The sequence below is a fragment of the Balaenoptera acutorostrata genome, chromosome 16 (genome assembly GCF_949987535.1).
Source record: "Balaenoptera acutorostrata chromosome 16, mBalAcu1.1, whole genome shotgun sequence".
Classification (NCBI taxonomy): Eukaryota; Metazoa; Chordata; class Mammalia; order Artiodactyla; family Balaenopteridae; genus Balaenoptera; species Balaenoptera acutorostrata.
Genome location: NC_080079.1, coordinates 51,301,077 through 51,327,351, shown reverse-complemented (window position 1 = coordinate 51,327,351; position 26,275 = coordinate 51,301,077). Strand labels below are relative to the sequence as shown.

At 47.8% G+C, this 26,275-nt stretch overlaps 1 protein-coding gene and 1 non-coding gene across 5 annotated transcripts in view; both read right to left on the bottom strand.

Moving 5' to 3' along the window:
* The window catches only part of GRID1 (glutamate ionotropic receptor delta type subunit 1), a 686,590-nt gene that overhangs the window by 442,889 nt on the left and 217,426 nt on the right, over positions 1-26,275 (bottom strand). The gene's annotated exons all lie outside the window — the stretch shown is intronic.
* On the bottom strand, positions 10,375-10,447 carry TRNAA-CGC (transfer RNA alanine (anticodon CGC)). The gene has a single exon. It is a non-coding gene; the product is annotated as a tRNA-Ala (tRNA).

Here is a 26,275-nt window from a genome sequence, read left to right as displayed (position 1 = left end):
TAAATATACAGAAGTGGAATTGCTGGATCATATGGTAACTCTGTTTTTAATTTTTTTAGAGACCTCCATACTGTTTTCCATAATGACTGCACCAATTTACATTCCAACAGTTCACAAGGGTTCCCTTTTCTCCACATACTCACCAACACTTGTTATTTTTTGTCTTTTTGATGATAGCCATTCTAACAGGTGTGTGGTGGTATCTAACTGCGTTTTCCTGATGATTAATAATGTTGAGCATCTTTTCATGTACACCATCTGTATGTCTTCTTTAGAAAAATGTCTGTTCAGAACTTCTGCCCATTTTTTAATTGGATTGTTTGCTCTTTTTACTGTTGAGTTGTATTAGTTCTTTATATTTTCTGGATATTAGTCCCATATCAGATACAGGTTTTGCAAATACTTTCAATAGGTTGCCTTTTCATTTTGTTGATGGTTTCCTTGGCTGTACAGAAGCTTTTCATATGATGTTCTCCCACTTGTTTATTTTTGCTTTTGTTGCTTTTACTTTTGCTGTCAGATTCAAAACATCATTGCCAAGGCTTATGTCAAGCAACATTCCCACCAGCAATGTATTAAAACCAGATGTCTTTTAATGAGCAACTAATTAAACAAACTGTGATATATTATGCCATGGAATCCTGCTCAACGATAAAAGGAATGAACTATGAATACATGCTACAACCTGGATGAATCTTCAGAGGATCACATTAAATGAAAAAAGTTAATTCCATAGGCTACATGTTATATAATTCCATTTATATAACATTCTTGAAATGACAAATTACAGAAATGGAGAATAGATTACTGATTGCTAGGGGTTCCGGAGGGGTGAGGTATGAGAGAGGTAGATATAAAAGGCAACATGAGGAATCCTTGTGGTGACAGAAATGTCCTGTATCTTGACTGTATTGATGTTAATATCCTGGTTGTGATACTGTATTATAATTTTGCAAGATGTTACCACTGGGGGAAGCTGGATAAAGTTACATTGGGTCTCTGAATTATTCATTACATCTGCAAGTAATGTAAATCTCTACTTATCTCAAAATAAAAAGTTTCATTTAAAAAAAGCTGAGGGCAGAGAAAAGTCCAGCATTCAGGATGCCAACCAGCATCTCCAAAGGTCACCTGCATGAGTTCCAGAAACTGCAGACACAAGCAGCCCAGTTCCTGAGCCTGAGTAGCTCATGGCACCGGAGGAAGAGAGAACAGGGGCAGGATTATCCTCCCAGAAGACCACTTCTGTGAGGCACCCGGACGGCAACAGAGATGCTCCATAGCATCCCGTTATGGCCACTGCCCTTTGCTGTCCATCACAGCACCCTGCCTTGAGAGGCTGGGACCATGAAAGGGAGATGATGGCAGAACCACCCGGCTCCAATGGCACAGCTCTGGATCATGAAAACACTGGCTGGATAATGACAGTGAAGCTGGGTCACTCTGGAAGATACCTTCTAGGCCAGCCATAGACTCTGAACACGCCAAGTTGAAAGGGTGCCAAGCAAGCCTCTTGTCCAGGGTACATTCCCCAGGTTTACAAGACATTTTTTGGGAAAGGATTCAGTGGTCAGATTAGTTTGGGAACCATTGCATTTTGCATGCCCTTCTTGACAATTCGTAGTGCACACTAGCATGCTGAAGTCACTGAAAAGTCCTACCATAAACAATCTGCCAACATTTCATAGTTTGATTGGCCAGAGAAATCTATTGCCATGCAACTTCCTTTTTGATTACAAAAAGCATGCTTTGAAAAATGATGATCTACTCCTAACTTCCACTAGATTCAAGAGACCCAAAGAATGGTTGCTGGCCTCTGCTTGGACACATGTGGCAGTGAGGAGCTCACCACCTCACTAAGCAGTCCCTTCTACCAGGGGACAATACAAGTGGCCATGGTTCAAAGAGCAAAGGCTCTAGAGAAATACAATCATGTACCTGAATTTGGCTATGGGGCCTTGGGCAAATTGTATAAATGCTTTATTTCCTCATCTGTAAACTGGAGCTAATAATGTCTGCTTCACACGGTGGCTATGAGGATTACTTAATTACAACAATAACGATAATGTCAACCTTTGTTGGTCACTTACTATGGGCCAAGTACTGCACTCAGTGGTCTCCACCACCCTAAAAGCAGACATCTCCATCATAAGAGGATGAAGCAGACGCTCAGAGATGGTGAGGAGCTCCCCAACATTACCATCAGCACTGGTAGGTGGTTTTACTGGACTCTAAACCCAGACCCATCCAATACCAATGTCTGAGCTCTTAAACAGGGCAAATGCAAAGCACCCATCACACAGTGGATTCTCAGCAAACATTTTGTCCCTTCTAACTTACTAAAGTCCTTTTAAAAACGCAGTGCCTGGATTTAAGCTCTGCACCTGGGTGTCCCCTGGTCACCCCAATGACACCAGGGCTCTCACTGGTTAATGGTGCCTCAACCCCACTGAGCCTCTTTGCAGCCTCCCATGGCCACCCCCAGGAAGCCTGGGCTGCGTGACCCACACCAGCCTTTGTCCCATGATGTGGGGCTCACAAAAGCAGTTGTCCTGATGCTCCAGAAATCAAAGGGCCAGTTTGAGACTATAAAAAATAGTGCCAAATGAACAGTCCGGTAGATCTTTCTTTGTGGAAGTACAGCTTAATCAGTTCAGGCTGCTATAACAAAATCACATAGACTGGGTGCCTTAAACAACAAACATTTATTTCTCTTTATTAGTTCTGGAGGCTAGGAAGTGCAAGATCAAGGTGCCAGCAGATTCAGTTGCTGATGAGGGCTCTCTTCCCGGTTTGTAGAGGGCTTCCTTCTTGCTATACCCTCACATGGCAAAAGAGGGAGCTTTGATCTCTTCCTCTTCTTCTAAGAACACTAATCCCATCAAGGGGCTCCACCCTCATGACCTCATCTCAACGTAATTATCTCCCCACCTCCAAATACCACAACATTCGGGTTAAGACTTCAACACATGATGGGCTGCGGGGGACAGATACAAACATTCAGTCCATAGCAGAGTGTTTCTGTAGGGCACATTCTCAGGAGTGAAGTCAACAGGGATGAGAATTTTATATTACAATAGACACTGCTAAGTATTTTTTACCAATTTACCCTCTTGCCAACAGTTTGTGAAAGGGAACATTGGCCTACAACTACTTTATAGAAATAGAAAAATGCCGAAGATATATTGCTAAATTAAAAAAAACAAGCAAATGCATACTATGACCCAACCTTAAAAAAAAAATGAATATGCTATAATTACATGACACTATATATGTGGAGAAAGATGGGCAGATACACACTGAACCCTTGATGGTGATTATCTTTGAAGGGTGGGAAACAAGCCTTGTTCACGTTTAATCATGTAGGGATTGATCATGGTTGAAGTTGATACAACTGTCTCTTAAGTTTGTAAGCAGAAGAAAAATATTCAAGGCACTTTTCAAGAAAAAGAGAAAGTGATAAGGAGCTAAATGTGAAACAAAACAAACAAAAAATTCCAGATATGAAGAAAATGCAATCGAGCAGCAATTTTCCAGCATGGCTTATCATCAGAAAGCATCTCTTTCTTTTCACCAAAATGAATTTAGATGAAAATATTACATGCGAGAGCAGTTTCTTGACCCAGCTTTGCTGACCATGGCACCTCTATTCCGGCAGCATCCAGGTCTCCACTCACACTCCCATGTCAATGTAGTTACTAGATTACTGTCCCCATATGAAAGAAGTGCATGCTTACTATTAAAACTATGATTTTTGAAGCACCCATATTCATTCCACCCTCAAACAATCATAGTTACCATTTCTGTTTAACTTCCTTCCAGATTTAGTTCTATGCAAAGATCCCTAGGATCTCTTACATAGTTATAACATGATGATGTGTACAATCTTGTGGCTTGCTTTTCCCCTCATAGTCTGCGTGTTCATCTCATGCAAGTGAGCGAACATTCATGGAACGATACTCGATCACCTGGCTATTCCATAGTCTCCTTAACCACTCTCCTAACGTTGGCTCTTTAGATTGTCACAATTTTTTATTCAGCTGTTTTGAACTACATCGTGCAGAAAGCTTTCTGTGTAATTAGGATAATCCCTTAGGAGAGGTTCCTAGAAATGGAATTACCAAGTAAAGGGTTTAAACATTTTTATGGTTCCAGATACTCATTACTAAATTATCTTCCAGAAAGTCTTCATCAGTATACAGTAGAAAAGGCAAGCGTTCATTTTACCAGAGTCTCACCAGCACTGGGTATTCTTTAATTGAGTGGTGAAAAATGGCATCCTGTCTTAATTTGCTTTGCTTTGATTACAGCTGAGGTTTTAGTGATTTTTCCATATGTTTGTTAACAAGATGCATTTCCTCTTGTGATTTGTTTGATCATGTTCTTTGCACATTTATCCACTGAGAATGATCAGTATCATAATTAAGTTTACCTAAGCCCTCTCTGTCACCCTTCTGCTATGACTCCCCTATTTGTTGACTGCCTTTGGTGCCCACTTGAAATAACACTAGTTATGAAATTTTAGATCTATAGAGCACTCATCACAAGCAACCTCTGGTTTGATTTTCACAACAGTCCTATTTATTTGTAGGACAGATGGGATTTGTAACCCCCATCTCACAGAGCAGAAAGCAGAGGTCCAATGTGATTAGATTTCCAGGGCTACATGACCACTAAATAGCAGGGCTGGGACCAGAATGGGTCCTTCAATTTCAGGAGGCAAGACAGTGCAAAGGTTATGAGTCCAGGTATGTAAACCAGCTCTACCCTGACCATCTGTACCACCTCGAATGGGCAGACCTCTCCAAGCCCCAGGAATGATAGCAGCGATTTCCTCCCGGGGCAGGTGAGGGGGCAGATGAGATGATGGATGTACAAAGCTGAGCACAGTGCCTGGCTCACTGTAACTGCTCCATAAATCATTAATGCCATAAACACTTGCTGATGCCTTTGGGGCCACTCTCCCGGGCCCTGGGAATGCACCATGGGAACGCAGAAGTTCAGAGTCTGGCAGGGAAAATAGACAGACTGCCAATCCACATGGAAGGCCTTACAGAAGCGCGTACAAGGCACTGAGTGGGCATGACCCAGACTCCTTGTCCCCTCACCAAGACAGAATCCATCACTCAAGGTCAGATTCAACATTCTGATCTTTCTCGTTTGGGCAGTCTGGCTCTTTCAGCCCAGTGTCATCCATGAGGGGTCATCAGACCAAACAGAATGACTCATACATTTTCCCACGTCCCATCCATCAAGCCCTCCCTCCATTTCTCTGCCTTCGGCAGGAGGAGCCTACGTTTTTCCTGAACATGTGCTTCTGTGATCTCTGCCCAGAGGCCCAGCCACCCATCCTCAGGGTCTGACCACTTCAGAGTCTGCAGAGAGCTGCCCTTCTGGGGTCTCAACAAACAGGGGCCACTAGTGGCTGGAGGTAGCACAGAACAGCCACTGGTGTCCCCGAGGCCCCACGCTGTGCCCGACTCCCAGGTTGCTGAGAGGGGTGTTTGGGATCCACCTTCAGCACCCTCACGGGACTGAGCTCTAATCTGGTCAGTTATTCTGACTCCACAGGGACGCTGGTGCAAGGAAAGAAGCCAGAGCGTGGAAATTGGCATGAAGGGAGGTGCAGAAGCAGCGCAGCACTGAGGAAACGCATGAGCTCTCAGTTAAAGAGATCCTGGTTCACCAGATGACTTCGGGCAAGTGACAGTCTCTCCCTGCTTCAACGCCTTATCTCTGAAGTCAGAATTCAAACAGATCTTGCTTCAAAGGTCAATCATGCAAATTATTGCAATCATGTATATAACTGAGTCCCCGACTCTCCCAATAGCATTCAGGTGTTCAGCATTCAGAGTGATAAGAGTCGCCAATTACTGAGCACATCCTGTGTGCAGTACTGTACTTCAAGCATGTCTCCTAAATTCATCTCACTACATTCTTAGCATAACCTCATTCAGTCATTGAGGCAACTATTTATTGGGCATTTTTCTAGGTGCTGGAGATACAGTAGTGAATGAAACAGCCACATGTCCCTCCTCTGGTGCAACTTACATTCCAGTGAGGAAAAGAGAAAATAAACAATAAATAAAATGTATATTAAGTTACAGGGTCATGAGTGTTTAGGAAAACAGTAAAGCAGAGAGGAGCGTTAGCAAATGTCTAGCTGGTGGTTAAAATTTTAGGAGGTTGGTCAGGGAAGGCTCCCCTGGGAAGGTGACAGTGGCAGTTTGGACTACTGGTAATATTCATAGCCCTACTTGCTTTGGCAAGTGGGATGTTAACAGACATGACATAAGCTAAAGCTTGAAATATGCACATACAGGCACCTGCCTTCTTATGCTTTGGCCATGGCCAAAGGAGAGCATCTTAAGGATAGAGAGCTGCTCCTCTAAGCTCTGCCCCAGCCAAGGTGCCAGGAAGCAAATCCACAGGTGGAAGAAAACCTACCCAGCCCAGCCTGGATGAGTCACCCCAGCCAGCCTGCAGGGATGCATGAGAAGCTGAATGCCAGTGAAATTTGCTGGGTTGTTTGTTATGTAACATGATGTGGTCATATTGGTGACTGATAGAGAGACTTTGGGGTAAAGACCCTAAGGAAGGGGGAGAAGGAGCAATGTGACTCTCTGGGGGAAGACTGTGTCAACTGTGCCAGGCAGAGAGGAGAAGAAGTGAAGAGATCATACCAGGAATATTCAAGGGACAGCAAGGAGGCCTTGGTGGCTGCAATGGAGGGAACAAGAAAGAGGGCAGGAGGAAACAAGGTCAAAGAGATGATGCATGGCTAGATCACGTAAGACGTTAGAAATAGGATGACCACATAATTTATCATCCAAACCAGAACATGTTTTTAAAATTGAACTATCATTTGCATATAGTAAAATACATTCTTTTTAGTGTACAATTCTGAGTTTGATCATCTTAGACCATCGTGTAACCAACCCCCTATTGAAGATATAGGGCAGTTCCATCACCCACAAAAATTCCTTGGCCTCTTAGGGCCAATTCAGCTAGCAGCCCTGGCAAATACCACTCAGTTTTCTGCCCTGTACTTTGGCCTGTTTCAGAGCATCATTAAATGGAATCATGAGTATCAGGCCTTTTGAGTCTGGCTTCTTTCACTCGGCATATGCTTTTGAGAATCATCCCAAGTTTCTATGTGTGTCGGTATTTTGCTCCTTTTCGATGCTGAATAATATTCCATTATATGGATGTACCACAGTTTGTTATCCATTCACCACCTGAAGGGCATATAGGTAGCTTCCAGTTTGGGCTATCATGGATAAAGCCACTACAAGCACTAGCATACAGCAAACTAGGACGATTCTGAGAGTGAATAATTCTTTTGGGCCAAGAGGTATAAATGGGGACCATTCCATGAAGATGGGGAAGTGTGTTCACCTGAATTAGGTCAAGGTAGGGACTTTGGCTGTTCTCCTGGAAAGATGGGAAGCTATGGGAAGATTCTGAGCAGAAGAATGATGTGATCAGCTGCCATGTTAGCAGGATCATTCTGGCTACGGGGCCAAGGACAAAAGCAAGAAGGCCAATCACGAGGCTATTGTCATAATGATGGTGGGACAGACCAGGGAGGTGGCCGTGGCAGTGGTAAGGAGAAATCAGATTCCAGATACACCACAGGGAGAGCTGAAAGAATTGTTGATGGGTTAATTATGAGGTGTGAGAGAAAGAAGCATCAAAAACAACACCAAGATTTTTGAGCCGAGCAAGCAAAGAAGGGTTGTTTCGCCCATTTTACAGAGGAGAACACTGCAGGCTTAGAACGGATAAGACATTTGCTCGTGACCACACATCAAGATAGCAGAGCCAGGACTGGTGTTCCAGCAGCCAGCTCCTTGGCGTCATCACACCATTTGCCGTATGTCAAAAGGAGGAAGCAAAAGTTCTCCTCCTAAGGAGAAATCGCATGTTGGGAGTCCTCCAGACACAATTCCATTCCGACAGCACAAATGTGCCCCCTCCAGGAAAGGCCCAGCCAGAGGTGAGCTGCCAAGAGGCCCCAAGGGAGGGAGCTGGATCTTCCCCTGGGCTGTTCGCAACCAGAATACGAAGGCTGGGGAAGGGCTGGGGAGCAGGGACACGAAGCGAGGACAGGCAAACAGTAGGGCCTGGGGGCCCTGACCACACCCCACACTCATCAGCCCACTGAGTCTGTGCATTGCAGGAGGATGGCTGAGCAAGACGCAGTGTAGGCGTTGGCTGCTACTCTGCTACCCGAGGTCGTCCACGGCAACCTGGTTCCTTCTGGGACTAGAGGTCCGAGCTGGCACTGAATTCCCTTTGGGGCGCAGGTGGGGAATTCTGGTTCCCTCAGTAGTTCTGTGTGAGCCTGTGACAGAGGCCACAGCCCCCTGCCTACCCATAGGCATCAACTCAGGGCCTACAGCTAGATTCACAATTTGACCCCTAAGGAGATTCTACCACACCCCCAAACCATGGGCTGCCATCCTGGCTCATGTGTCCAGGCTCCCAAGGGCAAGTGTCAGTCCCGGGAGCTGGGAGACCCTGTGGATGAGCAATGACACTGCAGACAGGAGCGGGAGGTAGGGGCAGGGCGGGGGGCTCCCACTGCTGGTCAAGCACCACCTTTCTGGTGGGTGGGGGGACAGGCCCCGCCCCTTCATTTCACTGTATCTCACATTCTTGCACACACAAAGTTCCTAAGAAAGGATATGCCCTGCAGCCCAAGGGTAGCAAAGCAGAGGGCAGTCACCCTGGTACACAGCCACCTCCTTCTACCTCAGCCATGTCACTGAGACAGAGAAAATCATTACTTAGCACTGTTGAGCCGAGCCCTGCACACTGCGAAATAAATTAGTCATCCAATGACAGATGCTAGACGGACACAACCCTCAGTGTTCCCACTCACCATCTCTAGACGGCTATCACAAATTGCTCATCTCAAACGTCAGAACAGCTCCCTCTGCCGTCCTTCCCTCGTAAGCACCGCTCCTGGTGTGGCCCTCAGAGTCTATTCCAACTACACACACACACACACACACACACACACACACACGCACACTCCAGTCTGCGCAGAGGTGGGTGGGGGCCCCTTCCACTAGGTAAGGCACCATCCCACTGCCTGCCTCACTCTTTTCAATATCACAGAGTTGACAAAAGCAGGGTCTTGGAGACACATGGACCAGGGTTCAAATCCCAAACCTGTCACTCTCTGGCTGTGAACTTGGTGCGGGTCACTTAATCCCCAAGCCTCAGCTTCCTCACCTGTAAGATGTCTCGAGCTATAAGAAATAAACGTGCTCATGTGTAAATGTGCCCAGTAGAAAGGAAGACCTCAGTCCTCTTGAAAAGCTAGCAGGTAGCCTAGCTCAGAACCTGGGGTGTACCTGCAGGCTGTGTCCATCCCACACCTGCAAACCTCCTCAGCTCTGTGGGGAAGGCCTTAGCAACTGCAAGGGTGTTGAGGCCTCTCACACCTCTATCCTTTAACCTATGGAGGGCACAGCTCATAACCACTTGCTTGGCCGGGGGCCTGGAGTCCCCTCCCAGGGTACAGGTCCCTGCTACAAGGACAGCCCAGACAAGGGTATGCCCACCATGTGCAATGTGTCCCAAGGCCCAAGGCTCAGCCTTAGCTGGCGGCAGACAGGCAGATAGGGAGGACCAGAGAACAGCTCATGCCATACATCTGAGGGAATCCTCAGCAGACTTAATGACAAGAGCCATCCATGCTTCCTCTGATGGGACCCAGCCTATCCCCCACCCCAGCCCCCCAAAACAGAGGGGATCTGCCTCTGCCGCTTTAGTTTCAGACACACGCCTGCACCCAAGTTCCCACCATACTCAGATTCGGCTGAAATTCAGCCCTGATGCCTTGCTCCCATGACCCTCCAGAGCCCGACGAGGTGCATTGTGCCTTTCCATGCAGCTGGCGGTCAGACAGCACACTGGAAGGCAGGTCCAGGGCCATGAGGCAGGGAGGACAGGAGGGCAAAGGCCGCAAGTGAGAACTGGGAAACCAGCAAGACCTACAGCCGGTGGCAGGGCTGCGGAGAGTCCCGGGCCCCCATGCACCTCCACTTGCTGCTGAGATGAATTTACCTGACGCATCAATCCAACCCACTTCTGACTTCATGATTTATTCACATAATTACACCTGAGTTTTAAAAAATACTGACTTACAGCTGCTCTAACATCTGGATAAGGATATCACTGCATTCCTTCCCAGGAAGTTGAGGAGCACTTTGAATTTAATGGGCTATGTTATTTTTTGTTTTGGGGTTTTTAAAAAATATTTATTTATTTATTTTGGCTGCACCGGGTCTTCATTCTAGCATGCGGGATCCTTAGCTGTGCATGCACATTCCTCAGTTGCGGCATGCATGTGGGATCCAGTTCCCCAACCAGGGATCGAACCCAGACCCCCTGCATTGCGAGTGCAGAGTCTTAGCCACTGGACCACCAGGGAAGTCCCTGGGCTGTGTTTTTACAAAAAGTGTTACCCTTCTTCAAATACCTAGGAAGAAAGCCAAATGATACGGGCACTGGGGTAGCTTTCATTTGCTCAAGGGGATAATGAGGGAAGGGAAGGTCACTTCCAAGTCATGGTCATTTCCCAGGGGGCCACAGTGTGTGCCCATTGTCCAGGTGAGAAAACTGAGACCCAGAGGTATTGACGGCTCGGCCCAAGGCCCCACAGTTACTTAGTGCAGAGTTAATCAGGAGCACGTCCTTGCTACCGCCCGCAGCCTTGTTTGCCTCACCACACCATGCTGTCTTCCAAGAACATTACAGATTTGCTCACTGTTCTTGCCTCCTGCTGCTTGCACTCTATTCTCAAGCTTGAGATATACCCTTCTTAGGCGCACAGCTAGAGTATGTTGGGAACATTTTTCTTCAAGGAAAGCAGAGCATGAGGGGCCAGCTGCCCCTTACCAGTGGTGTCCTTGGCGTGTGGAGCCCTCATTTCCCTATTCAGCAAGCATTTAGTAAGACCCTTTTGCATGCTGGGCACCAGGCTGGCACTATGGGGGGAAAGGTGGCCATACCACCCTCTGTAGCACAGATTAGAATCTAGTGGGCAAGACTGACATTAGTCAAATAATTATGTGACTGATATATCACCGCAGAGTGAAACATGCACTCTGCAGGAAAAGCCCGGGATGCCATGTGCATATCTAACAGACCTGGGTATGGTAGGGCACCCAGGAGAAGCTGCCCCGAGGAGCAGTGATTGGGCTGAAATGGAAAGGATGATAGGAGTTAGTGAGGTGTGCAAAGTGGGCACAAGAGCAGCAGGGGCTACTCCAGGGAGAGGAAGTCAGTGTGAGAAGATTCTGGAAAGGCGAGTTTTCTCATTTGTAAAAGGAGGGTGATGATACCACCACAGGGCATGGTAGCCAAGACCAAGATGATGTCGTTCAGGAGACTGGCACCCTGACTCTTTTGACCCTGGAAATTTCCCATCAGCAACAATCCAAGGAGGAAAATAAAACCTGACACATGGAAATTTTCACTGAAACACTGTCCAAAAAAAACTGACTGAAGATTTGGAAAAAGTTACAATGTCCAATAACAGGAAACATTAGGTAGGTTATGGAACATCAATTCTTTATCTCAATGCAATCATTTAAAATGATCATTAGGAGGTCTTTGCAGCAACACAGGAAATGTTTATGCCAGGATGTTAGGTCAAAAGAAAAAGCAGGGGGCTTCCTTGGCGGCACAGTGGTTGAGAATCTGCCTGCCAATGCAGGGGACACGGGTTCGAGCCCTGGTCTGGGAGGATCCCACGTGCCGCGGAGCAACTGGGCCCATGACCCACAACTACTGAGCCTGCGCATCTGGAGCCTGTGCTCCACAACAAGAGTGGCCACAATAGTGAGAGGCCCGCGCACTGCGATGAGGAGTGGCCCCTGCTCGCCGCAACTGGAGAAAGCCCTCACGCAGAGACAAAGACTCAACACAGCCATAAATAAATAAATACATAAATAAATAAATAAATTTTTAAAAAAGAAAAAAAAAAGCAGAACACAAAATTGCATCTAGATTATGAGTGACTCTTTGTGAAATAGGTGTGCATGTGGTTAGAGAAGAATACAGAAAACGAAAAAGGGGACTGGGTAGGGAATAAGGTTATGAAATTCATCCTGATATTGTCAGAATGCTTTAAAAATAAGCAAAATAGGTGTTAGACTATGAAGAAGGACTTGCGTTCAGGTGTGAGAATGGGAAGAGGGACCTGCCTTCAGGAATGGGGATGGGAGGAGGGAGACTTAAGTTCAAGTTCAAGTTCTATTCCTGGGTGGCACACTTGAGCCAAGTCCTTCACCTCTCTGATTTCTGCTCAATGAGGTGAGGGTGGGGGTGTTTCAGTGAGGTCAAAGGACACGTCTAGGGAAGCACTGGAACAGGATGGAAAGTTTGAGTGGCAGAGTGGAGGTGGAGCAGTTCAGCAGCTGGGCAAGCTCCAGGATGAGGTCGTAGGAGTCGGTTGCTAAGACGGATGGAGAAGGTAAAGGCACTCAGAGGGGAAGAGAAAAATGAACTGATGATGACAAGGAGGAGGTTAGGGGAGGGGTGAGGTGAGAGAACCCAGACACCTGTGTGGGCTGAGGCCAAACCTGCCTACATAAAACCCAAAGTAGATGCAAATGGATTATTGCACTACAGGCCCAGGAACAGGAGGTTTTCATTGTGCAGACACAGCAGGAACGCTGAGGACTTGAACCCAGATGTTACTCCTGGTGCTGTCTCACTGAGTATGACTCTCATTGCCTTAGGTAGCCCCTGACGCTGGTGGTGATGCAGCCAGGGGCTTACAGGCCGTCAGCCTGCAGTTACCACTCCTCCAGTCTGCTGGGCATCCCCTTCCTCCAAGCAGCCAAGACACCAAACTTCAAGGGCGTGTCCATGAGCTTCCAGAGGGGCCCCGAGCAGCTCACCACCTACCTGCATCCTCTCCAGGGCCTCACATTCCCCCTGCATGCTTGCTGCTCTGAAAGGGAATCCAGGAGTGGGCTGCAGCCCTGCACCCCTGCACCAGCCCAAAGAGCTATTCTGCCTAAGAGCGCTGACAGCAGAAGTGTGTCATGATAAGATCCACAGCTACCATGACCACGATCTGAAAGGTGTCCCTTGAAAGCGTCCAACATACAAGCAGCACAAGTGTTAGAAGCAAATCCTGAGCCAGGCTGCCAGCCCAAACCCTAGCCAGGTTAGGAATCATGTCAGTTTTTTCCAAATAAAATGGAAATACACTTTGTTTACATCTCTACCTTATAGGATTGAGGGGATTCAATGAGACAAGACACAGAAGGTGCTCAGAAAGTGCCTGGCCTGTGGTCAGCCTCCACAAGTATTAGCTGTTATTATTACTGCCTGCTTGGAATGGAGCAGTTATCCATCTGTTGTCCTCTGGCACTGGAAACTTCCATGAGAAGAGGCGTGTACACACACACACATCTGCATGCACACACACACGCACGGGTGATATTTGGGAACCCAGCTCCATCTCTGTCTAGGAGCAGAACCCCTGGGGTAGGGGGAAGTAGTGCCAGCCCTCACACCCCACCACCTGTACCAGACTGCCCTCTGCTTTTCTCCACAGAGTTATTTACATTTTCTCATTTGCCTTTCTTCAAGTCTTTCTGATTCCCCACATTCTTTGACTTGTCCATCCTGTGTTCAACAGGGGAGGTCTTTGATCACTTTCAAAATTCCGTCAGCACTTTTTGGAAGAGGCCCACGCATAGAGGGCCCACGGGTGCCTGTGAGTCCAGCAGTTTTTGTGTTTGATCACTCGGTCTCCCTGAGTTATTTCAGGGCAGCCCTTGCCTCAGCTGGCTTTCATCCATCCCCACCCTGGCCCGCTTCCCTCTCGGAGCCCGTTCCCTCCCTGCACACCATCATCTGAGTTTGCTCCTCTGCCTAGCCCTGAACGCCCGCCCGAGTTCAAAATTCCAAACATTCATTCCACTTTCCCTTCATTGTCCTTTGCTTCCGCTTTTCTCCTGACCCTTTTCTAAGCAAACACTCTTCCAGCCATGGTTCAAGACTGAATATCTATCACGACAAGCATTTACCTTCCTGTTTATCTTGCTTTAAGGTGTTTTCCCTCATCTGTAAGTCAAAACAGCCATTCTCTAAATTCCAGCAAGGCCTCTGCTTAGCAGCTAAGCAGTGAACGGAAGGGAAAAAGGAGCCAATTGAAGTGCAAAGAGAAAGAGAAACTACACGTGCAGGGATGATCACTCACCCCAGCGCCGCCAGGCGTGAGCACGGCTCACAAAGCTCTCAGCAAAGGGCTTGGGTGCCCAACACACAGAGCCTCACTGACCTGCCCCAGGGTAGCGGCCTCTGTCATCAGGCCCAGGGACCATGGCCAACTTCGAGGTCACAGTGGCCAAGCCATGCCAACTCCCTCGCACACACAACTCCACACAAGAACAGCAGCGCCCACTACTCTGTGTCCCGATGCCAGATGGCCCTTCAGCCCCAGCTGCAAGCAGTAAGGCCTGGACATCATATGATGGTCCCACCCAGATGTTCATCAGATCACCTGGGGAGATTTTTAAGCATCTGATTGACTGGTCACAACCCTACAGCTCCCTCCTAATTGATCTAGAGTCGGGTCTGGGCCTCAAAGCTGTCTGAAAGCTCCCTAGATGCCTCTATTGTACAGGCCGGGGTGAGACCACTGCACTTCCGAGAGCTGGGACGCAGGAGCCAGGCGGCTAGGATCCAAATCCTGCTTCCACAATCCACCTCCAGCAAGTTACCCCACCTCACTAGGCCTCGGTGTCTTCAGTTATAAAAGGGAGAATCAAAATAGCACTCCTGGTATATAAAGTAGAAAAGGCATGTAAAGAGCCTAGCACAATGTCAGCACTCAATAAACACCAAGTACTCCCGTTTTTCTTTCATCCCGGGGTCATCCCATCCCAATTCTCTCCCCGTCCACCAGGAGGCCTCTGCACAGGGCTTTTCAGAGGGAAATGGAAAGGCCCCTGGGTCTGTCTCTGGGGTTGGGCTGACTGCCCCAGGCAGTAGGGAAGATGGTGTGGGTCACAGTGCTTGTCGCAGGACTATTGAAGCACCCCACTAGAGCAACCAGCTACTGGGAAGGAGGACAGCATTCCTAGAGAGAACAAGGGGTAGGCGGGGCACCAGGGGGACTTCCAATCTCTACCACCACAAGCCCAGGGTTCAAGGCAATTCTCCTCAGGCCACTGTTGGACAGGTATTCCAGGACCAGGCCCTCATGTCCCATTCTTCCTCCCTCTCCCCAGCTGACACTCATACTTTTCATCTGAACAAGACTCTGAAAGAGTCAGCCAGATGGGGTGGGCACCTCAATAGCCCCAGAAGACCCTCAGGTTCAGATTGTCCATGTGTGTCAACTTAAATGAAGGATCAACGTTAATAATCAGGTTTAACAACCAAATAAAATTCTTCATTCATTCATTCATTTGCTTACTCAGTAAGCTGCAATTGTCCAGTTGTTGTCTTCTGGCAATGGAAACTTCCACTACGCCTGTACCAGGCATGATGCTGGATGTGGGGAATGCAGAAACAAATACAGCCCACTGTATCAGTAAGCTCTTGCCATAATAATGCCATGTAACAAACCACCCCAAATTCAGTGGCTCCAATAAAGATGTTAAAAAAAAAAAAAAAACTCAGTGGCTAAAACCAACCGTGATATATTTTTACAGATATGTGGGTTGGTTGGGGCAGATCTTTTTCTCACTGCAGGTTTGTGGGTCAGTCAGCTCAGTGGCTCTGATCTGACCCTTATGTTTCTCATCCCCCTGGGACTAGTGGATTACCCAGGGCTTATTCTTTCTCTTCTTAAAGGTGAAGGTGGTAGCAACTCAGGAGGAGAGGTGGAAACATCCTACATCTCTTGTACCCAGGCTCAGAACTAGCACCTTGTCACCCCTGCTAACATGCTGTTGGCCAAAGCAAGACACACGGCCAAACCAAGCCAAAGCATGAGAAAGTATACTCCACCCACCATGAGGCCACAGCAAGGGCGTGATGAAGAATTGGGGGTAACTATTCAACTGGCCACACCCAGCCTGTGCCCTTCAAGAGTTCCTCCTGGCCAGCACGGGGAGTGCAATGTATCAAGAATAATTGCAGCACGATGTGTTTTTGCCCCAGTCATTGGGGCCACTTGGGACCCAGAGTCTTTTCTGGCCAGAAGGGGATGTCCCCTCTCTCATTCCCCCTACATACAAATTAGGCCCAGCAGTTTTTACCCCATTTGACATGTGGGAAAGAGGCAACTTAGAGGGATAAAGGGGCTTGCCCAAGACACACTCAGTTGCCTCAGTTCTCCACTATTATTTGCATTTGGTGAAAGGGTTTATTTGAAAAAGGAAGTAGATGTAGTGTGCATAGCTTCCCAGGCTAATAGAAACCAGAGATGAGCTGGTCAATAAGTCATGCTATTTAAGGAGGTCAAAAAAATCCAAACTGATGAGAAGAAGCACTCATGAATTGGCACAGCCTTAATCCGCAGGAAGGTACCATTTTTTGGAAAGAAAATGCAAACTTCCGGAGGACTTCCATGTTCTGAGCACACTACAGATACTGTCTCACTGAATTCTCAGGGGAACCCTGTAAGATGCTGTGAGGTGCTGGCTCCATTTGATGGATGAGGAAATGGACAATCATAGCAACTAGAGTCCTTGCCCTGAGTCCCACAGCTGGTGGGTGGCAGAGACAAGGCTGCAGGCAGACACCTTCTGTTTGAAGACCTGAGTTGCCACTGAATGCCTTAGATGACAACACAGGAGTCATCCATGTTGGCCCAGGTGAGGACAAAGCACAGGCCAGGCCAACAAGGAACAGATGGGCTCGCAGAGAATCCCCATGCCATGTCTATAGGCTGAGGGGTGGCTCAGCTCTCACCCACAACCTCCTGGGATGGACCTCATTGGCCAGCCTCAGGGATATGCATTCTCTTCCCAGCTCCTCAAGCGAACATCTGTTTTTCTCAAAGCTGTGAATGTCACATCAAAAATTTCCAATTACCTTCCCCTTGGTTTTATTCAGCACCAGTGTACTGGAGGCATAATTAGTCTGAGATGAAAACCTGTATTGTTCCCTTCTCCTCAGCAATGAAATAGGTTTCCAAATGTGCTGAGAGGATTCTTCTCCAAAAATGACAAACAGCAAGTGAAGGATGAAAGCAGGAGTGAAACACAGATTGATGACAACTGTGGCTGAGTTAGGACGGGGGTGGGGGATGTGATGGTGGAATTTGCCAAGGAGCTCCAGCTCCAAATCTCACCTCCTCCTCGCCTTCTAATGAGGATGGGCCTTTTCTGCAACATAAAAGTGACGCTGATGAAGATGAAAGGCCAATTTTCACTGATATGCTTCCTAATGATACATCATGAGAATGAGGCGCCTTGGGGGATTGCTGAGTGTGGAGGTGTCTGAGCATTCTTCTCCCCAGGGCTGGCCATACCCAGAGCCTGGGGGCCTTGGCTGGGGTGTGGAGGCTTCCCATTGGCCACGGTTACCCAGAATTGGGGGAAAATAAAGACAGACACAAATTTTACATGAGTAGAAAGTACTCCTAGAAGTTGGGTATTCAAGGAACCAAGACTCAGAGGTTCTCATTGACCCCAAGTCTTGCAAGAGACGAGACATTTAGCCTCTGATTTGTCCAGTGCTTGTCCAAGCAAATCTTCAAGGGTCCTATTAGTACAATACGGGCAATGATATCCATTCTGCTCCCACTCTTGCCTTCTTATAGGCTCGCCCCACAAAGCAGCCAGAGGGATCACTAAATGGAAAACAGGTCATGTTATTGTCCTAGAAAAACCCTCCAATGACTTCCCTTCACACTTAAAATAAAACCCACTTCCTCACCTGGGCCGCAGAGCCCAGGAGGTGTACCCTCACCCACCTCTCTGACCTCACCATGTCACTCTCTCCCCTCCTCTCACTAAGCTCCAGCCACTCAACCATTCTCGTTCTGTTCTTCCAACCAGTCGGCCTTTATTCCCACCTTGGGACCTTGGCAATGGCAAAGGTCTCCCTTACAAGAGCAAAGGCCCTCACGGACCTGATTCCATCAAGCAGGTCCTAGCTCAGAAGTCGAAAGCGGCCCCCTATCACTCCATATCACTCCATATCATGTCATCCTATTCTGGGTTCCTTCTTATAGATATCATGTGGTATCATCTTGCTTTTTGCCTCTTCCTCTCGCACCTAGAATGTAAGCTCTGTAGTTATGGAGACCTCACCTGTCTTATTACCCACCACACCCCAGCACCTTGCAGAGTTGCAGAGCATCTGACACACAGGAAGGGCTCAATAAATATTGATGGACTCAAGACCAGTAGGGAAGCTGGTGGGGCTTGGCTTACAAAGAGGACCACAAGATGAATACATACTACCTTCAGATAACTGAGGGACTGACATGGGGGAAAGAGTAAAATTGTTATGTGGCCCAGAACACGGATCTAAGACTAATGAGAAGCCATGGGACAGATTTTGCCCAACATTAAGTAGGAGCTTTCTCACTGTTGAGCTGCCCAATAACAGAATGGGTTTCCTCAGTAGATGGCGAGTTCCCCATCTCTGGAGGTGTGTAAGCAGAGGCCACTGTTTGTGCCCATGAAGTCAAGAGATGAACATCCTTCTAAATTCCTGAGTCCACAGCCATCATCAATATCCACTTTGGTGTCTTCTGTCTTGGTCTTATTCTCCCATCCAGATCATGATCCCCTGAGCAAGGGCAGAGTATCTTTCTCCAGCACAGCCCCACAGTGCCTTGCACAGGGCAAGGCCATGGTGACAGATGGAGCACAAACATCCACCAGACATGGAGTGGAGTAAAACGTGACTGATTCCCTTTAAGGTGAAAGCAGGAGGCTCCAGGCAGGGCTATCTCCGTGGGGCCCCATGTGGAGATGGGCACCATCTTGGCAGGGCTGAGCTTGTGGCCTGTGCCTTCGTCCAGGGACACAAGCCTGGAGAGTGGACAGGCAAGGAGGTGAAAGAGGAAGAGGTGGCGGTCACAGAACACCACAACCTGCACTCTGATTGCTTGTCCCCCCGCCGGGAGGGGCTGACATGATTTCCAGCCCCAGACAAGGAACCAAGGCTCAGGGAAGCCAGGCTTCTGGTCCAGTCCTACAGTGGGTCTAGGTGACGCTGAGAGTTGAGCTCAGATCTGAAGGATGCCATGACCTGCAATCTTGACACCTTGACTCCCAATGGGACAGACACTTTCCTCCCCATTTTAGACCTATCCAGTTGGAAACATTCTCAACTCATTCTGCCTTTTCCTCTCCCCTGTCTCCGGAGAAATTGAGGCCCCTTCAATGCCCCAAGTTGAGCCCAAATTGGAACTACATTCAGTTCCCTGTTGTTTCATCCAGCCTCATGCCTGTTCAGAGGGAAGCTGGTAGAACAAGTACATTCACATGCTCCCTCCTCCCAGCCCTGTGCAGGCACAGAGCTCTCTGTGCATGCCACACCTCCTTCCCCTCACCTGGGACAGGTACTCACATGGAGGCACTCAGCATCGATTTGCCAAATAACCATGTGTCAGGACAAGTCATGTCAGAATACTCTTCCCTCCCAGCCCACTAACAGGGACCCAGTATCAGCCACTGTATCTCCTCCACTTCCTCGGGCTTCCTGCGCTGGTTTGTGGGCTTTTGCAGGAAAACAAAAAATAGGGGCAGAAAGAAGGAGGAGTGAGGAAGAGAAGCAAGAGCACATGTGGACTATGAAAGGTGACGTATCCAGAGTCTGGGGAGATGGTGGCTTTTAAGAGACAAAGGGGGAGAAAGAAAGAGAACGAGGATCCTAAGAAGTGTTGTGAGTGATGAACTGGATCTTCTGACAGTCTTCAAAGGATTCAGTCAAGAACTGTTAAGCACATCATTATTCCCTGTTTGGTTTTTTTTTCTAATGTGGCTTTACATAGAGGCTGGGACATGGGGCACCACCAGTTTTATTTGGATTACAAATGAATGAAATGCTAGTCTCCAGTGATAATACCTCTGACTTACTACGTTAGCCATATTTAGAATTAGTCACACAAAGAAACTTGGCTCCTTATTCATATCATAGTAAAGTGTATTACCCTCCCCACCACAGAAAGGAAAGACATTCAGTGAAAATTCTGAAACTGTAAGTCTATTTTTGTACTCAACTATGAAGGAATTTGTGAATATATGTAAATATGTTAAATAAATTTTATTGGTCATGTTAAAATATTTTTTAAGCAGATGAATGAGTAAATAAATAGAGAACCCAAAATCCATTGTTTAGCTCACAAAGTCATAAGTCTCTCCTGCCTGTGTGAGAAATGATAACAGTCAATACTTCCTCGGTAAAGATCTGCCCTGTGCTAGGCACCTTTTTACATGTATTAACTCCTTTAATCTTGACAGCCATCTATGAGGTAGGTAATAACATTACCTGCATTTTGCAGGTGAGAAAAGTGAAACATTCACTTTGGATCCCATAGTTAGTGCTGGAGCCAGAATTCCAACTCAGGAGGATGGTTCCAGCCCCATGTGTTTAGCTACTCTATGAAAGATCTTTGTGCAAAGATCCAACTTGCTTGCTGAGCCACCTACCCCACTACACAGGGTCGGCCCCATCCCAGCTGCTCCTGTCAGAAGTAGCCTGCGAGCTGTTGCCCTGAGAGGCCAAAACATGTGCATATCTTGTAACAGCTTAGGGTTAAGTGGCAGAAAAATCAACCAAATGCAGTTGTCACCTTCTTGGCTGTAACTGATAAGTGTTTACAAAATTTTATTTCACAGAAACACAATAACGACATGAAAAATAGGTATTTGGAAAGCACTGAGCCTCAAATGTTGAGGCTGAGGCATGTCTGCAATACCTCTACCCCCGGAATCTGTCATGCAAACGCCCAAGAGCAATAATGCTGCTCCTCAGCCCTTCTCCTCAATAGGGCACTCAGGGAGGAGCCCCAGGGGTGACAGGCTGGAAGGGGCAGGGTTGGAACCTCAAGCAAATTTAGCTTGTCTTAGAAGCCACATGAGGCTGGAGACTGCTTATGGGAGGGTGGTACCCACAAGCAGAGGGCTTCTCAAGGGCTGAGAATGTGTCTCACTCATCTTTCTATTTCTGGAGATCAGTGCCAGGTCTGACACACATGCAAAAGTCAACACGCAAAAGTGCTTGTGGGTTTGACTTGAATTAATAAGTTGAATTGAATGGCCTTCTCTGTGTCATAGAGTAAAGAGCATGAAAGTTGCAAGACAGACCAGGCAGCCAGGGCTGTGGCTCACCGAGAAGATGTGGAACATAACCCCCTACTCCTTAAGTGTGGGCAGCACGCTGTGGCCTCTTTCCAAAAAGGACAGTATAGGAAAAGGGAAACAAAAAATAACTTCGTGGTGAAGACACTTGACAAACACGACCTCAGCCAGGTGGTCAAGGTCAACATCAACTGTGATCACTTATATTGATAGCACATTCTTTGATGTGACGATGAGAACGGCACTCTTCCTCTCCCAGTCTAATCATGAGAAAACATCATACAAATCCCAACTGGGGGACATTCTACATCATACCTGACCAGTGCTCCTCAAAATCGTTAAGGTCATCAACAGCAAGGAAAGTCTGATAAACTATCACAACCAAGAGGAGTCTAAATGATGACTAAAGCAATGTGGTGTCCTGGGTGGGTTCCTAGCGCAGAAAAGGCACAGAAGGAAATCTGAATAAAGCATGGACTTTCGTTAATAAAAATGCATCAGTAATGGTTCATTAACTGTGACAAATGTACAATACGAATGGAAGATGCTCGTAATAGGGGAAACTAGGTGTGGGGTATATGAGAACTCTGTACAATCTTCGCTATTTTTCTGTAAATCAAAACCTATTCTAAAATTAAAAGTTTATTTTTAAGAATTGGAGCCTCATCCTGAGTTCTATACTTCCAAAATAGTCCTCAAAAGTGTTCCCTTTTCCTGAATTATCCCTGCCTTCATCAGTGCTATGTCAACGCTCACCCAAATATTGCCACCACCCTTCCTCCCTGGCCCCAGGCCCCCACCCAATCCACCCTGCTCCCTGAGGCCACCCAGAGCTTTCAGCAACACGGATGTGATGAGGCACGCCCATGTTGCAATGGCTCCCATATCTTCAGGATTGATTCCAGTCCCCCGCACTGCATCTGGGGTCCTTTCACAGCCTTGCTTCCTACTCTTCCTTTAAATGCCTATTGCTCTTTCCCCAAAAAGCTATTCCTCCAGCTTCCATGTGCTTCCCTCCCATGCTCCTGTACTTGCTGATTCCTCACCTGGGATGTCCTCTGCCCACTGTTTACCCAGGCTGACTCATGCCTGTCCTTCAAGACTCAGCTCATACACGGCTTCCTACAGAAAGCCTACTTTTGCCCCAGGGGGGATATGTTGGCTTTGGTGGACACCCCAATCATACCTACACTTAAATCTATTCTATATTGTTGATGGTTGCCTACTTTCGCTGAGGACAGGCACAGTGCTCTCACTCAGGTATTTCTAGCGCCAATCTTCACCAAATGTTTATTTAACAATGAGTTAATCACTAGGGGAAAAGGTGGGGTAAAAAATCATAGCCAGCATTCCAGGACTTTTGTTCCTGGGTTTTAAATTACAAATTCTATGCTTCAGAGACCCATCAACCTCGCTAGAGTCCTAAGTAACCACATTCCATTATATGGCAAATGTAATGGTTACTAGATTTAATTATAGCAGGATAATTAATGTCAAGGTATTGCCAGTTTGGACATAAATATTAAATATCACCTTCAATGTAACTATTCTCTAACCCTGTGATGACTGGGCTTGGAAATACCAGTTTCTGATGAGAGGTACCTTTACCATGGGGGAAGCGATGCCACGTAGGACTTCTGGTTTGCCAGCTGCCACTGTCCTCCAGGAAGCACGCCTCTGCCCTGGCTTGAGGCTGAGCTCCTGGCACCCCTAACCCTGAGATGGGCCCCATCTCTTACACACGCAGGCACAGACCACCATACCTGGTCTTGCTCTGGCTAAACCAAGGACCTCAGGCAGAATTTCTCAAGGGATCTCTCTAGGACCCTTGGGAGGTTCCCAAGTCACACATCCTTTCATGACCTCAACTTACCTCCATAACAAGAAGTAAGAGCAACCATGAGGAATGAGGGACTCTCAGAAGCTATGTCAAGGCAGAGACAGTACAGCCAGCTCAGGGAGGGGATGCCCCAGCTGCTGCAGACCAGCAAGGCCTCATCTTGGGCCTCTAACCCTCTGCCATGCCCTCTCCTCCAGCCACTCACAAGCCTGGCTCTGGCTCCATCCTTAGTGTGATTGTGATTTCATTCTGTGCCTTAACAAAAAACATTGTCTCTTGTCAGTTGACTTCTGGCTACTCTCAAATGCTAGGACCATGAATGTTCACACCACAAAAGCCAAACACAGGAAGCAATGTGCCACCCTAGCCCCTCTCTCTCCCTGGATCCAGCCATGACTCGGGAAGAGACAAGCCCAAGCTCCCTCCTGGCTTGCTGGAACATTTATAAATACTAGAGCCCTGAGCAGCCATGTAATAAATCCTACTACCCTAAGACCACCATGCTGTGAGGAAGCTCAAACTACTATATTCAGAGAGATCATGTGAAGAGGGAGAGATGCCGAGCCAGCCTCCAGCTTCTCCTTCCCCTCACTCTTCCAGATCCAGCCATTGTCTGACTGGAACAGCAGGACAGACCCAATCCAAAATCACCCAGCTGAGCCCTTACCAAATTTCTGACCCAAGGAAAACATGAGAGAAAATAAAATAGTTTTTGTTTTAAGCCACTAAGTTTTGGGGTGGTTCATCACACAGCAATAGGTAACCAGAACAAAGGTCCAACATCAGAGCCACTGCAGTGAACAAACAGTTCTCGGACCCTTCTTCCAGCAGCCAAAATTGGCTTCAGCTTCTCAGAGTGGTCCCGGTCCCACTGTGGGACAGAGAATGACGTGCCAATGTCCTGGTGCTCCGGCTCAAACAACTCCGTGAAACATTTACTCATACCCCACAACCGCAAGGCCTGGGATTCCCAGGCCCCATTAACCCCACACAGCAAGGACTCCTTGCCCCCACCTCACTCCCACCCACCAACCAGAAATGAAACAAAAATCACCTCTGAGCACTCTACAACTGAGCTGAGACCTCACGTTACAAGTAAGACAAAGATGGTGCCAAAGGCTGTAGTTCTGATGGGAAGCACAGACTGCACTGTCATCCACATCATCATTACCACCATCAGCATCATTACCATCTGCACAATCACCATCATCATCATCGCCACCATCTTCATCATAATCTTCATCACCATCATCACCACCATCATCACTACCACCACCACCACCATCATCATAACTATCATAATCACCATCACCACCATCTTCAACCTAATCATCATCGTCATCGTCACTATTACCAGCAGCAGCAACAGCAGAAGCATCACCACCATTATCCCAGTAATACCAGGGACAGTTACTGAGCACTTTACTATGTACCAGAAACCATCCTAAGCACTTCACATGCACAGTCTTGTCAAACTCTCATCACATTCTCATGATGTTGTCCTGCTACTACCCCCCATCCTAGAGATGAGAAGACAAAGTTTTACAGCAGTTTTATAACTTGCCCGCAGCCACCAGCCATAAGGCCAGTGCTGGGATTCTAACCCCAAATGCACTAACTCCAAAGGCCATGCCCACTCTAACTGCTCTGGCTCTTCTTCCCTCAAGCCGGCTCCATGGCTCGTCACCCTGAATTGCTTTAGAAATATTCCACTGGAGACCCCAGACCCCCGAATATAGCCCGGCAGTGCCTCGGTCCCTGCATCTGGAAAATGGGAGTGGTGACAACGGCCCGGTCTGGGCAGAGTGTCAGATCTGAGGGACCCTATGTCGTGGGAGGGGGCAGGGTGCAGTCACTTACTAATCACCTGCTCTAGGTCAGGCAATGCTGGGCACTTCCCACACATCTCAATTAAACTTCACCATGCCCCGTGGGTGAGCAGGGATTAGCTTCCCTATTTTACCAGTGACCCCAGATTCAGAGAGTGAGCCCAGCTGTGTAACTCCCAAGCCCTTGCTCTTTCTGTTGCCCCCAATGTTCCCCGAACTTGAGGACAGGTCATACCTGCCACATGGCAAGGCCCCTCTGTCTGACCATGTCGGAGAAGCGGGGTCATTCACTGTACATTCACTTAGAGGGATTAATGGGCCCGGGGTGTATTTGCTTTGCCTTCCCTGGGGCAGGCAGCCATTCTGGGCACGGCTCCATCCTCAGAGGAAGAGCCACCAGACAACTGGAAGGGAACACACAGTCCCAGGGTTGGAACTCTCCCTGCTCAGCCTCTTCCTGGCTCTGGAGCCCAGCCGGGCACCCAGCTAGCTTATTATACAACTTCCCTTCTTTTTGAAGCTAAAACTAGCCAGATTTGAAAGGACACCTCCCCTCAAAGAAAGAAAAAGTCATGATTTTTTTAAATTGGCCACTGAATTAAATGTGCAAATAGTGTTCCCCATCACAAAGAAAAAGTCTTTTTTTCCCCCACCTTTTATTTGCCTCTGAGGTTTCCTATTGTGCCTAGGCTATAGCCATGGCCCTGATGGGACTGACCCCATGGGGTTTGAACACATGGAGAGTGCCAGTGGGGTGTGGAAGGGGGTTGGGGGAAGCAGGCGGATAAAGGTGGGACCCAAGAGCAAACTGACCCGCATTACACACACACACACACACGTACACATGCACACACATGCACACAAACATACAACAGCAGCCCAGATTTGTTTACATATTGGCACAAGTGCAAACAAGCAGAGGCTCAGTAGCAGTCCTGCCTGACTCCCATTAGGTGACTGAGGAAAGGTTAGTCATGGTTGGGTTTGAATTCCCTGGTGAAGGATAGAGGAAAGATGTTTCTGCAAAGAGCTTGTCCTCTCGGCCTTTCCAGAAGAAGAGTCCTTGGAACAGCAAGGCAGGCCCATTTGCACACAGGTTAATAAAATGCAAAGCTCTTTAGCTTGATTACTTGCTCCTCACTGCCGTGGTGGCTGCCAGGAGGCTGCACTCCCCGCTGCGAACTTGCTTGGTGAGACACAAAGCAGGGGCCTAATTCCCACACCAAGAGCCCATGCAGAGAGCCCCAAACGAGCTCCTGTGCCCTCTCAGAAAGCAGTGCTTTGTGCTCCGACCCTGGACCCCTCCCCACATTCACCTCCCACCACCCTTCCCCTGGCTCACCCTGCACCAGGCACAC